Below are 14935 nucleotides of genomic sequence, written 5' to 3'. Positions count from 1 at the left end.
GGCTGCAGTAGGTACTGGGAGATGAAGAAGCTTGCACAGGTTAGAGTAGCATGGAGAGCTGCATCAAACCAGTCTCAGGACTGAAGACCACAACAACAACGACCCTACATATTGTCAAATACGTAACGACACCTACTCAATTACACTGCTCTCCTGCCGAGGACAGGAGCTTGAATATTAGAGCAAGAAAACGATCTCTAACCCAGCAATATATCACCACCCACTGTCTCAATGTAGTAAACATACAGTTCGTATCCTGCACCATACAAAATCAGCCCTTTTACATCATTTGCACATATACTGCAAAGACAGACAGCACTGTATGTTTACTCACACCAGTAGCTATTTATTGCGAGGTCTGGTGGGCATCCACCGCCAACACATGCCCACAGTGCTCTCAGTGGAACAAAGTCACTCTCAGAACTGTTCTGCAAATTCGGGCTCATTCCCCCCCCCCCCCCCCCGGCACAAACGCATTACTGTTTCTGGTCCAGACATGCTTGCTTGCTCGCTTTTCTACTCTCATCACCAGACTCTGGGATTAGAAGAACATATCCAATTTCGCATGGTTTGCTAGAATATCATACCAGTTCTACAGTACTTCTCGCTAAAAAAATCGAGATAACCGATATTTCCACTTGTGAATACTGATGTCAGTGATGTAGCAGATTCCAAATCATCCCTATAATTTACAAGGTCAGCCAAGGTGTTTCCGTGTCTAGAGAACCAGCAAATGTGTCTTTCACATGCTAGATGCACACGCCACAATCGGTCTTCTCTCAACTAAATAAAGGCGCGAAATGTGTTGAAGCAGTCAACCGAATAATTTACATGGGAGGGAATAATGGTCCAGCACAAATGCACCTCCATATTCAATATCAATTTCCACACAATCACGAAATCTATCTAACACATACTACGTATTAGCTCGCTATTCAGTAATCTAGAGGACAACACATTAATTCATCTACATTCCTACACTCCAACAGGCCTTTCCATTCTGAATGCTCCTACTGTTAACGGGAAACGCGAATCACCCCTGCACATGTCACTGGCGCTGCAGACTGAGCACGGACAGGTAGAATCAATCATCCTAAGAAATCGCTCACATATATATTTTATCCCTGTAATTACAACTAAATGTTACGATCGCAGTCTCAGTTGAATGACATTTGACAATGAGCGAAGTATCGGAAATACACCCACGGATGCGGCTCTGCAAATAGAAATATCGGTACCATTCTTATGACTTGACATACTCTTCCCTTTGCTATCACAGAACTAGACGTCAAATCCATACTCTTTATGAATGGACATAATCATTTCCCTTACATATGTCAGAACACATACACATACTTTATAAGCTTAATGCTCAAGGCAAACCTATCACGCATCAACTACTACTAAGTATAATACTTCATCAATAACTGATTACCTACGATACAAAATAATACTGATAGGAAATCAGCGATGGGTGGACATGTCTCATAAGATTTTCTTGTGAGTGATACCACTGTGTCTTAGAAAGAGAGCCGTAATCGGCCCATATGTTAAAAAACCCGATCGCAACAACTATTGTATGTTACTGTCACAAGCGGTCTTGGTTCTACAGGTGCACACAAGTATCCATGTTAAAAGCTACACTATCTTTATAAATCGAGGTACGACATTACCTCTGAATGAGGTGGTTTTTCCGGACAATTACCGAGATGGTGATCATAGGAATCTGTATTATCAGATCAGCACTCCAGTTACACATTGCCAACAGTGCAACCTCGTAATAAAAGCGCTGAATTTTGAAAGTGATTTGGCTAAGGAACGTGGTGTGTAAGCGGCATTTGCAACTCCCTCACGCCGCCCCAGCTAGATATTTCTCCAGTATTTGTAATGCATTCTGTCTCAATGCCACTTCATATCTCTGGCACTCACATATTTCGAAAATGAGCCACCTTTCTGGAACCTATCTGCTACAGTAAAATTCCAACGTGGTTTTAGGTAGCCCCTTTGTATCTTGCAACTACCCCTCAGAATCTGCGCTACCGTCCCTGCAGCTTTGCATGTGTGATTGTTCCAATGTAAGTTGGAACTGAGTAGAAGTCGTAGAAAGTTACATCTACCACCTTCGGCAACCCGTGTAGAAACAGGCGAAGCTGAGTTTCTGTGACAGAACTGTGTTTGGATCATTCGACGGAAACAAAGCCTGATCCTGCAACACCAGGTAGTATAAAATATAGTATGGGAGCTGGGGGAAGGACGTGGATTTTCCTACTGCATTGTGGTGCTTCTCCAAACTACAAGCAGGTACTACAGATCCGCGTCCCTCAGGGTCCATTCACGTCTATCACCCCAACATTCTGTCATTGTTATTCTATTCCATCTGCCAGAGAAAAATTATGAACTATAAAAACTCAACTAACCTCATCCGATAGAGGACAAGATAAGATTTTTAACGCATCTCTCTCCTCCCATATATCGAAACCAAATACCGCATGCGTACAGGCATTGAGCACAGGTGAGGATCCTATTAAATATACTGGTATTGATCAACTGCACAGACCAGTGTAAGAGTTCATCACCCGTACTGTAAGATGATGACCGTGTCCCACAGACTATACCAGGGCTTAACAACTGGCCGGTTTTGAGCACGAGTACTCGCGTCTGCTCAGGCACGTGCTCGCGAGCAGCTGCAAGGTCGCGGAATGGGGAGGGAGGGGAGGGAGGGGAAATGCGCGCGCACGTTTGAATACGGCCGCAGCGTGCCTATTGAATTCGCGCCGACTGTGTAACGTTTAAAGTACTACGATCAGCTCGTAACAGTCACTTCGCTGGTTAAGAATCATGTGAAGTCGCCGTTGTGTAACCCCAACCATGCTTTCGCAGTTCAACCCCCATTGGGAGGAATTGTATCTGTTTACTGAAAAAGATGGTGTTGCAAAATGATTAGTATGTCACAAAACGCTGAATTCTTTTACGAAATTTAATTTGCAGCGACATTTTATGTCGTACCACGCGAAAGACTAAGGACGTGGAAAATGTGATTGACCAGATCGTGCACAGGAAGTTATTAAACTTAAAAGCAAGCTATCCGAAGAAGATCTGGACGACGAAGAAAAATCAACTGAGGCAGATCTCAGAGTGGGTTACAAAATTGCTTTGCTTTTAGCAAAATCCCTGCGCCCCTTAACTGATGGCGATTTAATAAAAGAATGTTTGGTTGCTGCAGCGGAACATTTGTGTCAATCTCAAGTTGAACAGTTTCTGATTGTGCCATTATCTAACATGACCACTATGCGTCACATACAGGACATGGCAGACGACGTCCAGAGCCAGTTTGCAAATATCTGTAAAGATTTTATGGCGTATTCTCTAGCTCTGGACGAAAGTGTTGATATCACTGGAACAGCGCAGCTTGCCATATTTATTAGAGGTGTTAATAGAGATCTTCAGGTGAGGGAGGAGCTCCTCGATGTAGTAGCCATGAAGAACACTACAACCGGAGGTGATATTTTAAGTAGTGTTGAAGAAAGTGTTGAAAATATAGGATTGTCGTGGAATTCTTTAGTTTCAGTGTCTACAGATGGTAGAGGCATACAGTAAGCTAATAAAATTATGAGGCACGTGTACATTCTCCTTTATTTGTTTCATTTGTCGCAGTAATAATTCGTGAGTGATATCCCTGCAGGTGGCCGCGGATTTACATCGACTGGCGGCAGCTGTTGTGTACCCCACGTGACTCCCCCCACTCTTCGCTCTGGTCCGGTAGTGGGGGTAGCGCGCTCGCGCTGCTCCGTGCTCCCGCCTTGCTGCTCACAGCTTGCTCCGCGAGCACGTATGTTGTGAAGCCCTGGACTATACTGTAAGTCACAAGAGATGCTCCCTGTGACCCTGTGTCGTTGTTTAAAACATTGCTTTCTAATACGCTTTGTACACTGCCATACATTTTCTTTTTCTACCATGACTTCGAGGTCTGTGTCAGATCCTAAACTGACATTAAGACAATCTGATCCAAAGCCTCTCGCAGAAAACTAGACATCGCACGGTGTAAATCATTTTGTTACTGTGGCTACCATAACAAATGACACACGGTGGATGATTTTAAATAAAAGACAGTTACAACATAAGGAAAGTAGAAGAGTTTGGCTGCGTTGTGGAGAGTTTCCAAACTGATGTCTGAAAGTGATTGACGACCTCTACATTTAAACTCATCTGCCACAGTGACAGAATAGATGATGGCTCTACATTCCCTTTCGACTGATTCCTCATATTGAACTCATATACGCGATCACTGTTTCGGTGCTAGCAACCCACAGAAGGTGTCACCCATCCACAAAACTCATTTCCCAACTCAAACAAGCGCTGTCAGTCAATCATTATGTGGTAATCAACAGCACGCCAATGCACGGATGGGATGAAAAAAGACACCGCCGATGTACTGCAATAATAAGCATCACAGTTGATAGCGTGAACAATTTTAGCAGTTTTACAGTCATTTCAACACCGGCCAATGATGTGACAGCATGTCTCCCCAACTTCAGTATCATAGCTAAAGCAACCCTTCTCTACTTTTCGAGTATCATTACGAATGTAGATAGGTAACTGCACAGTACGTCCATTCAGTGTTAATTCTCGAACACATAAATCATCAAAGCATACCAGACAGTTTCATAGCAGACAGAGCTCTACATATTTCTAACATCTCGAGCATAGTACTTAATTTACGATCTATCTCTCTGCGTATGAGAGTCACACAGCATTCTCGCTGTCTTAGGGTAAAATTAGAGAGTGAAAGACCCGCATCACACTGTCATTAACCACCCCGCCCTTCAGTACCATTACAGAATTAGCTGCAGCCGATCAGAAGTAGACCGCTACATTCAATGTCTCGTGTATGAATGGAGCTTTCCGAGTCTTCACCCATCCAAGTGCACGAGATTTCTCAAGATGCGCCCATGTCAAGGATCTTAGCACGCCTTATCGATGTATAGTAACAGATTTCAAAGTGTTGTGATATAACAACGGATGGTTAAGAAGAACAAGGAACGAATGATTTTTATGCGCGATGGAGCTCCAAACGGATGGAGTTCGACCCATTTTTGCGTAAATCAACCAAGCTATCAACTCTAAAGTATTGTTCTAGAGTCTAGGATCAGTACCTGGAAGGTATTGGTAAGATAGAACATAAACACACGCACTCCTAAGGCTACAAAGTTCTGCACTTAAAACGGGCTATAATGATAGATCGCTTGCGTTTCCAGCCTATCAGTCGTATGGAATGTAACATTGTTAATATTCCAATGTAAGAAATATATTTGAAGCGCATAAAGTATGTTATCGAACCGAAAACGAGAAAATTACTTCCTTAAAATATTGGCTCTGTGTGATATGAGTACAACATAGCTTTCCAGAGCTGTATAGTGCCCACTGTTCACATCTGATAACGGTGTGGAAATTATACTATGCCTGCATCAGCTCTATATAAAATGATCATTAGTAACGGTGAATACCTCTTACAAGGAAACAGATAAACGCATAGCAGCAGCGTCCGACATGTGAAAGTTACAAGTCATTCCGTCACTAACTCTGTAACAGCACACCTGTCAGGCAAATGTGTAGCCTACACGAGGAATACAGTAACTCACTTGCACCTATCGCTAACTTAGCTATGACGCTGAAGTCTCGATTTTACACCCAAGATGCGTCAGGGGAAGGAGTACATCACATAAATCAAAGTTCGTTTAGAGGAATGTGTCACGTTTCATCACACATGAGATGGAAGTCCACTGATGACCGACAGGTTTACCGTTAGTGATCGCAAGAAGACAATGCTTTAAACCACATGCAGAACACCTGGCTGTATACGAGTAGAACGCCGGCTATATCACGCGACTGATGCATCCTAACAGAACGGTGGAAAAATTGACCTGCAGCAACTTCTCCTTCTCTAGAATGCATCATCAGTCAACCATTAAATTTTTCCTCGTTACAGCTCCATCTCAATCGATCACCCTGTCCACTCTTTGTTATCCTTTAAGTCACATGCAAGTAAGTTTAGAGGTGGATGGTTCTCTGTCTTCCTGAAAAGCATCAAATACAGTAGTCAACTCGCGTGTGTCATTGGTACCTCAATAGACATACAGTATAATGCTGGCTCGACGTAGAAAAATTGACTGCCTCCCTGACCCGTTTTCTCGGATTCCTCTTGCTGCCGCATACGTTTTCCCATGTACAAATTGTTCGGCGTGAACCGGAAGATACATAAGTACTTCCTCAATTTCCCCGCATTTTGGTGTATATACGAGGATCGTGTAACTAAAGAAGAGGTACTGAACTAAATAGAAGAGGAAGAGAAAATTACGGCACAACTTTACAAGAGGGGTTAGTTGAAAGGACATATAATGAGGCCTCAAAGAATCGTCAGTTTGGTAAAGGAGGCTAAATGGTAGAGTGGGACCAAGGCTTGACAACTGTAAGCAGATTAGAATGGATGTAGGATGCAGTAGTTATGTAGAGGATAAGAGGCCTGCAGAGGATAGAATACTGTGGAAACTGTATCAACTATCAACACAAAGACGAATTGTATTTCTTGTTAATGCTGCCCAACAGCAAATAACATCACTTTTCATTAGGTAGGCCAGTTGCGTATTTATTGCCAGAATATTTGTTTAATTTAGCCTCTAGCACACATTTTTGTAATGTATTTGTGTATACATCTCTATTAGTTTCTGCAAACAGCCTTATGTTAGGGAAAAGTTACAACTTGAATGCAGTTTTCTTATGGCGACTGTCAGCAAATGATGAAGTTTAATTACTGTTATGGCCACTCTGCCATTTGTGACAGTTTTGATAAGACATGTATTCCTTCATGAAACAACAGCCAGTGACTGATTACATATTATCCATGACTTTCGAATGCACTGGCAGTTCTCAAGCAGTGTAGAAATCATCATTGGCAAATGTATCGTAATGCACTTTTACATATGCTGGCATACGTTTTTTGTGCAATGGAGGCTTTTCCGCTGATTTCACATATCATGTGATCATTCTCAGGCATATTAAAGGATGCACGAACGTCGTATGAAACTATTTTTAATTACCGTTTTTGTCGGGGAAAGCAAGTTAATCAGAAAATAAATACGGTATTTTGGCAACCAAACATGGAATCGGCAATTGGATTATAACGCCTACAGTAGTAACTGTGAAAGCAATTATTATGACTGGTCCTTCATAACTGCTTGTAAGACTGTGATCAGTGAGACTTTATGAATATTGAGAACGATTCACACAACATTATATTTGGTGCTTTATGCCAAGGTGTTTGACCCAAAAATGCGATCTGGGATTAAAATCTTTCTGTAAAAGAAATCGACTTTTCAAAGACTGTTTAGGCGATGCTGGAAAGAGCAATTGGCAATCAGGCGTTATTACATGTAATTATAAAGTATTGTAAACGTTGCAGATAAACAAAATATCTGGCTGGCATCTGCGTTTCGTCTCATTTGGTCGCAGGCTGTAGATCGCACTATAAAATCACCTACGAGACGTAAGCACATTTTCACGTTACCAACTTTTTTCATTCACAATTTTTATGTTCTTTGCGCTAATTGGTGTGGAGCACAATTATTCGTCTGTCACTAGCTGCGAATATTTTACCAAAAACTGATTTAGAGTCGTAACTACTTTGTGTTCAATTTATGTCTCTCCTAACGAAGCATATGCTGAAAACTAAAGTCTGTTCATTCTGTTTTCTTTGTATCTGTTTATCTGTGCGTGTAGTTAGTCAGGCTGATTTGAAGAAATTGAATGTGAATGTAATATATTCCAGAGCGTAGTTGAAAGTCTTCGTGTTCAGCTGATTCGAGTTTAGATTTAAATATCTTGTGGAGGAGTTCATGTAAGAGTGAGGACAAAGGGGTTGTGTGCTACTATTATGATAATAGTCATCTGTTGAAATGTTATTCTACTATTTCATCTACTAATGTAAGCAGTGAGTTTACTCTTACATGAACTCCCCCACAAAACATTTAAACCAAAACTGAAATCAGTTGAACACCAAACCTTTCAACTACTGTCTGACTACTACTCCATTGACTTTCAACATTCTATAACAATCACTGAGTAGCCACACACACATACAGATATAAGGAGAATAGAAATAAACAAACGTTAGTTTTCAGCACATAATTCTTTAGGTTGGCACCATGTACATAAAGAAACCAAACAGGAAGGCACATGAGGTGAACACACTCTAGTTACGACTTTAAATCAGACTTTTCGGTAAAATGTCTACAGCTAGGGACAGAAGAAAAAAAGAGCGAACATGAAAATGCGCTTATGTTCCAAAAGCTGTTTTAGTTCAACCTCCAGCATGTGACCAGGTGAGGGGAAACGCAGATGTCCACCAAAAACTCGATTAACTGTAAGTAATCACTTATTCACGTACAAAAAAGATGTGAACTGTTTTATAATTTGCAAGTATCACATATAAAAACAAAACTGAACCATTCTAGATTCCACCGAAGATGCCTTAAAGTAAAAGGCGACACGGGTCTTGAACAAATAAAGTGCTCTGGAGCAAGGAAAAAACTTTTGTTACTTACCGAAGGAAATAATCAATAGCTGTAGATACTTAGCAAATTACGTCTTGTGACATACCAGCAAATTAGTTTCGGTGTAAGTTCTGTAAGCCTATATAAAATATTGTAAATATTAACGTGTCCCATGTCACTGTGATCCTAATTCCACAGGCTTTTAAATGCCGTTTAAAAAAATTCATCGATCCATTCTGAAAAACTGTAAATACTTTCATATCTTGGTAGATAAATAGATTTTGGATATTTATCATGCGACGAAAAACATGACTCTTTACAAGTTATCATTTGCAAAACAACACATTTCGATTTCTTGAACCGTTTACGAAATTTGGGGTTGATAAACCACTTGGTTTACAACGAGCAGGACGAAGGCTCGATGCACACGAGCGATTTATTATCGCTCAATCGCAGCGTTAGTTTCTCGCGCATTTCAGCAGTGCATGTGAAATAATGGAGCGGCGCACACTACGGCGGTAGCGATGCGAAATAGTGAGATCGTGGCGAGCGAATTGCGCTCGCCAGCCACTGCTACGTCGCAGCCATCTCGCCGATCGCCGCGGAGCAGCAGTCGTTGCATGTGAATGGGGCAGCACACACCAACAGCTGCAGTCAGCCTGCCATGGATGCAACCGGTTTCGACGTCGAATTGTTTATTAAAGAGGTAAAAAAAGACCCAGAAATATGTGATACTTCTCGCAACGAGTATCACGTTCGAGTTAAGAAGAGAGCCGCTTGGTTTCAAATGTGTGAAGAGTTTGTAAGGGTTTTGCTGCGAAACCGGATCAGGAGAAAAATGATATAGGTAAGTAACATCGTTAAACTATTTTGTGTTTGTGTTCTAGTGGTGGCGCTTTTGTTCGAATGTGGGCATTCAAAACTTGAAATAGCGTTAAGCAACAAATGCTTTGTGCTCCCTGGCGAGAGCCCATCATCTCAATGAACAAATCTCCAGTTAATAATGAAAGTTTGAAATAAATTTTGTTACTCAGTTTTATTGTATTGCAGCCACAAACTACAAAATTACACACATTTCAATAGTGTCATAAATGAAATCATCTTACACATTCGACAATACATTGCTTCACGGTTCACTATGATTGATACCGACCGGATTTAAATACATTTGTGTTGCCATGGTCCTTTTCCAGCATCGTTTATGAAGTAGTTAGCGAAAACATTTCTTCTAGAGTTAAGTAAACTTCCTCCTTGGGTTGTGGGAACTTCATTGCCAGGTCACACAGGCCCTGTATACATAAAGTGTCTTCAAAGTTAAAGCCATCTCTGGAACGACAGTATTTGTGAAGGACACAGCAACATTTGATGATGCTAACAGTGAAGTTCAGCTTAACATTGATAAGTCAGTGAAATACTCGCCATTTATTCGTCAGAATACCAAATGCGGACTCCACATATCTCCGAGCACGACTTAAACAGTAGTTAAGAGATGCGTTTCTTGTAGGAGAGGAAAGTTCTAGTGCACAGTCTCATGACGAAATTAGACAGAGTAAACGCTTCATCCCCCAATAACGTAAAGGTCACAGAAGGTTCTGTAGTTCCCGGTGGAGGTTGACCTTTTGGTAGGCTTGCTTCGCCACTTTCTAGTAGTTTATACAGCTTAGAGTTTTGAAGATAGTGCTATGCGATTCTCTTAGCACGAGATCCAACTTCAACATAGTTGAACAAATAGTTTGCATCTGCAACTACGAACAGAACTACAGAATGGAATTTCTTATAGTTGTAGAATTGAGAACCGCTGAAATCTGGTTTAACTATTCTCACGTGCTTGCCATCTAAGGCACCTAAGCGGTTCGGGAAGTCTGCATGCTTTTCAAATCTCTTGGCAGTTTTCAGCCACCTTCCTTCTGTAAATTTTGGTATACACTCTTCACGCAAGACTGCCCACACATCTGTGCAAACTTTCCTTACTATTTTACACAGTGTTGTGTGATCGATTCGTATAGATAATGTAGGCCAATTAGATTGCAGCCACTACCCGGGAATCTGCAAACGATCAATATTAATAATAATAATACTATGTCTTTAGTAGCGCCCCGTTACACAAAAGTTTGTTTTGTTACAGGTTCAAAATTCATGAAAAGGTGGAAGGATATTAAAGATTCCTTCATTAAATGTGAAAGGAAACGCACAAAATCAGGGCCAGGAGCGATTTCGTCTAGAAGGTATATATAAGCCCGTCAACTGTCGTTCCTTGCGAACACAATAGATCCAGGTCCCATGCAAACTAGTGTCGATGATGGTGGAGTAGCTGGTAGTAAAACTGCGGATGAATTGACAGCAGAAACATCATCACCTGAACAGAGGGAGGCTTTGAAAAATTTGGATAATGCACCTGCTTCCAAATGACGCAGGATAATTGAGGATTCTTTATTAAAATGCACGAATACTCCAGTACCTTCAGCTTCACCCGGATGACGACAAATTATTTTTGAGTCGCTGGTTCCTGCAGTTAAAATTTTATCTTTGGACGTTAAATTGGAGTTTAAATGTGAGGTGATGAAAATATTGCAAAAGTTCAGAAACATGAATGAGACTTTCCATCTTAGTGCTCCGCAATGTCCTCAACAAAGGCAATCTATTGATCATTCTGCACACTGCAACAGTCAAGTGAGTGTGTTGTCTCGTGATTCGCCTACCCAGACTCACGCACGTGCCAGTTCCCAGAAACACCACTACACCACAGCTAGCCCTTCGTCCTACAGCAGTACCTGTGTGACAACAGAAAGTGAGGATTCTACAGACATTTCTGGTATCCATACTCAACAAGTATAGAAAATAACGGTATTTTTAAGTGTGTTTGTAATTACTTTTCGAATACATATTTTGTTTTGAGATGTGTGTCTGTTGTTCGACTCTCCTTTATATATTCTTGTGTTGCATTGAAGTTTCTGCACAACGTTGTTTAATTACTTTACAGCTATTTATGCAAAATATTTCGACTACTCCTAGTCTCTGATATTAGTTATGATGCTTTACATTAAAACACAATAGTAAAATCCCATATTCAGTAATACGATAACAGGATATCGTTGATATAAGAATATCATTTACAGTTATAATCCAGTTCACTATATTTTAGCTTTTGATTAAAATAATTAACATGGTGCGAATACTCTCCACTTACCTCAAAGTGACAGCCAACAATGCTTGAGGTGAAACTGAAAGCCTCATCGCAGAGTGTATACTTTTGATAAATGACTGCAGTTTCACTGTTATTTCATCAAACGACTGTACAGTCATTCGAAAATAATTAAAGAATTTACTTTCATCTTCTCGTAAATCTATTAACAGAGTCACGAACGCTCCTTTCAGCAATCGTCAACTAGTAAGCGGTTGAGCCCAAAACCTCCTGTTGCGTTACTTGATGTATTTGTAAACGAATTAAGCAAACACTGCCTGCTTTCTTCAGCGTACGTCCATGCTAGTTGGCTCCCAATCTAGTACTGCTGCGGAATAGTGCAGCGCGCAGTTATAGCGTCGAGTATGGCGCGTCGTAATTCGTCGCGGCCACAAGACTCGAGACTGGAAACAGGTATGGCTTTCCTTCCAGCGTTAAAAATAATGTGGATATGTAAGCTATATTTCTTGCGCAGCATTATATGCCGCAAAGTCCACGCAATGCGTTTTTACCTCTGCACACTCTTTACAATTTCGTGTAAATGCGATACAGCTAGTAAACACTACGAATGATGAAAAGAAATTCGGCCCTTTACCGAGAGAAGGTATCAGGCTGTAATATGCAGAAGAATCGAATTTTTCTACCTAATAGTTTCCTTGAAATCGGGTGATAAGTATTTCATAGCTGCCGCCGCGTCCGCGCCAGCGGTTCGGCAAAAGTTCGTGTGACCTGGGACTGGAGGTAAAAATAAGAGTTGTCATGACGTCACAAACTTGAAGCCTACCCAAGTGAAGGTCCGCCATGTTAGCTACCCCAAAACATTCGCTTCTGGTGGTTTGATTCCGTGTAGTCGTGAAGTGTTTTGATAAAAAATGCCGGCGTGCGTCGCTTACAGGTGTACCACATCGTTCTGATTGTAGTGTAAAGTTCAAACAAATCACATTTCATTCGTAAGTGGACTTATTTAAACACTATTTTCATATGTATATTTGAAATTCTGATGCACTGTACAGTTTTACGGTATGGTTTTATTTATGTGATTTGACTTTATATTTCCTATCAGTCCAACGCGAAGAGCTCTCTGGGTGAACACTTTGAGAAGGAAAGATTGGAAACCAACCAAGTCCAATAAAATATGTTTGCAGCATTTCCGGGAGGAAGATACTGTCGAACATCAGTTTCGTCAGTCCGCATTGGGGAAGATGCTGTGCCATCAATTTTTCCCGCTTATCCTGCTCACTTGCAAAAGGTTCGTGAAATGTAGCATATTAATATGGAATTCAGCTGCCATGAAATTATGGGATAAAACGTCACTATCCGGAACTACTTGTCTGGAGATTTCAGTTGCCATAGTTACGCACGTGTAGTAACTGAAATGTGGAGATAGCAACGGAATTAACTGTATGTAATAATAGCTTCGTATTTGTTCATAGATATGTTATTTTCACTTTGTTATTGAATTACACATTACAGATATTTGAAGGGGAAGTTCATCTACATTAATGACATTTCATTTACCAATGTCCTTAAACACTCTCTCTCTCTCTCTCTCTCTCTCTCTCTCTCTCTCTCTCTCCCTCCCCCTCCCCCTCCCTCCGCCCTCTCCCCCCCCCTTACTCTCTCTCTCTCTCTCTCTCTCTCTCTCTCTCTCTCTCTGTGTGTGTGTGTGTGTGTGTGTGTGTGTGTGTGTGTGTGTGTGTGTGTGTGTGTGTCATATTTCTGCACTGTATGGTAGTTATTTGTTTTAATTAGAAGTTTTCAAGCAAATTAAATCAACAATTACTGTCCTTTATTGTCCTATTTTGTTGTTTGACTGTTTTCTGACAAATCGAGATTGCCAAATAACTTCAGATGGTGTCAGCTGAGCACTTTGACACTGCAATCACTTCCTTGACTTTTTACTGCACAATCACTTCCATTTTCGCAATTATATTTAACTTTGTTCTGTAGCAGAAATTTCAAATACGTGCTCTGTCCCTAGCTGATTAATGAACTTTAAGCACCAGTGTTCAGTGTCTTCTCTACCATATATGCATGTCCCTTCATTATTCCTGATAGTGCACCGAATCTGTTTGTGTGCAAGATAATTATTACATTCATTTAATAAGTTTCTATGGTTGGTTGGTTGTTGTGGGGAAGGAGACCAGACAGCGAGGTCATCGGTCTCATTGGATTAGGGAAGGATGCGGAAGGAAGTCGGCCGTGCCCTTTGAAAGGAACCATCCCGGCATTTACCTGGAGCGATTTAGGGAAATCACGGAAAACCTAAATCAGGATGGCCGGACGCGGGATTGAACCGTCGTCCTCCCGAATGCGAGTCCAGTGTCTAACCACTGCACCACCTCGCTCGGTACATTTAGGCAACATTGGAGTTTCTAGATTGCTGTGAGACAAGTTACATGCAACACATTTCAGTTGAAATGTTTTAGCTAAGTTCTTTGTTTTCATTTTTTTTTAGAAAGAGAGGAACGGACCACAACCAGCAAAAAGGCAGATGGCTACAAAAAGTACTACAGATATAGCCACTAAGAGTGCAACTGAATCTGAAGTGTCTTTACTTGCTGCTGAGACCACACAGTGTTCGAGTGGTAGACATGATGAAGCATCAGCTGTGGTAAAAAAACTCAAGAGGGATGTGAGTTTTTTGTCATCAAAAAATGAAGAATACAAGAAAAAAATAAGTTATTCAGCAGTCAAAATGACATCTAAAAAAGAAAGTAACATCTTTGAACAGTGTTATTAATGAACTTAGGAAAAATAATCTTATTGTTGAAAGTGGCCTTACTGTCCTGGAAAGTATTCCTGAAATGCAGAAGGAGTTATTGCAATGGCAAACTGCAAAAGCTAACTGTCACAGTGTGCCTAGAACATACAGACCCGAACTACGTTCATTTGCGTTAATCTTATACTTTTACTCTCCAAGAGCACATAAGTATGTCAGAAATAGTTTTAATACATGTTTGCCAAATCCTTGAACATTATCAAGTCGGTTCCAGTGTGTGGGTGGGGCACCTAGATTAACTTCCGAAGCTTTTACCATGATTAGATCTAAAGCATTTCATACAGGATCAGGTAAGAGTATTCTTTGCAGCCAGTTGGTTGATGAGATTGCAATCAGGCGACACATTGAGTTCGATGGTAGTCAGTACGATGGGTATGTTGATATGGGGTCCTCTATAGCCATGGATATCTTACCTGTAGCTAAAGA

The 14935-nt window shown here is 41.0% G+C and overlaps 1 long non-coding RNA gene and 1 pseudogene across 1 annotated transcript; both read left to right on the top strand.

Annotated features, from left to right (window-relative positions):
• The first annotated feature begins 9318 nt into the window (after positions 1–9318).
• On the top strand, positions 9319–11381 carry LOC126198958 (uncharacterized; annotated as a pseudogene).
• Positions 11382–12540: 1159 nt separating this feature from the next.
• On the top strand, positions 12541–14707 carry LOC126260964 (uncharacterized). The gene is made up of 3 exons (XR_007546674.1): positions 12541–12677; positions 12791–12976; positions 14186–14707. It is a non-coding gene; the product is annotated as an uncharacterized LOC126260964 (long non-coding RNA).
• Positions 14708–14935: the final 228 nt, after the last annotated feature.

The sequence above is a fragment of the Schistocerca nitens genome, chromosome 1, assembly GCF_023898315.1.
Source record: "Schistocerca nitens isolate TAMUIC-IGC-003100 chromosome 1, iqSchNite1.1, whole genome shotgun sequence".
Classification (NCBI taxonomy): domain Eukaryota; kingdom Metazoa; phylum Arthropoda; class Insecta; order Orthoptera; family Acrididae; genus Schistocerca; species Schistocerca nitens.
This window is presented reverse-complemented; position numbering and strand designations above follow the sequence as displayed.